The following is an 859-nucleotide window of genomic DNA, read 5'->3' as shown; positions in this document are numbered from 1 at the left end:
ATTTGGCCCTTCGAGCCAGCATTGTGATCATGGCTGATCATCCACAATCAGTAACCTGTGCCTTCCTTCTCCCCATATCCCTTGATTCCACTAGCCCCCAGAGCTCTACGTTTAGATACAGCATAGAAACCGGCCCTTCGGCCCACCGAGTCTGCGCTGACCAGCCATCCTATACAAACTAGGGACAACTTTTACATATACCAAGCCAATTAACCCGCAAACCTGTACATCTTTGGAGTGTGGGAGAAAACCGAAGATCTCGGAGAAAACCTACGCAATCACGGGAAGAACGTACATATTCCGTACAGACAGCACCCATAGTTGAGATCGAACCCGGGTCTCTGGCGCTGCAAGTACTGTATGGCAGCAATTCTACCGCTGCGCCACCATGCCACCCTTAGCGCAAACGCAGTACCCCACTACCACAAATTTTGCAGTCGAGGTTCCCCCATTGTGGGACATCGCAGGCCTCCGCACACCCGTAATGCAATGGGATAGCCTCATCCAGGAGATCGGCCTGCAAGACCACTGGCTCCCCTGCCAGGTAGGTAGAAGGGGTACCATTTTCATACAGGGGGTGGTGCATATTGAAATGGGCTACCAACAGAAGAGGTGGAATTGCTAAAATTACGACATTGAAAAGATACCTGGACAGATACTTGGATAGAAAAGGTAGGAGGGATAAGGACCAGGTGCAGGCAAGGGGCTAGCTCAGTTGATTGATCACAGATGTGTTGTGCCAAAGGGCATGTTTCCATGCTGTCTAAGGTCATAAGGTCATGTCATAAGGAATAGGAGTAGAATTAGGCCAATCGGCCCATCGTCTACTCCGCCATTCAATTATGACTGATCTATTTCT

At 49.8% G+C, this 859-nt stretch overlaps 1 non-coding gene across 1 annotated transcript; it reads right to left on the bottom strand.

Moving 5' to 3' along the window:
- Positions 1-396: 396 nt before the first annotated feature.
- Positions 397-552, bottom strand: LOC144601169 (U1 spliceosomal RNA). Its single transcript, XR_013548259.1, has one exon. It is a non-coding gene; the product is annotated as a U1 spliceosomal RNA (small nuclear RNA).
- Between the last annotated feature and the right edge of the window lie 307 nt (positions 553-859).

Source organism: Rhinoraja longicauda, chromosome 1 (assembly GCF_053455715.1).
Source record: "Rhinoraja longicauda isolate Sanriku21f chromosome 1, sRhiLon1.1, whole genome shotgun sequence".
NCBI lineage: Eukaryota > Metazoa > Chordata > Chondrichthyes > Rajiformes > Arhynchobatidae > Rhinoraja > Rhinoraja longicauda.
This window is presented reverse-complemented; position numbering and strand designations above follow the sequence as displayed.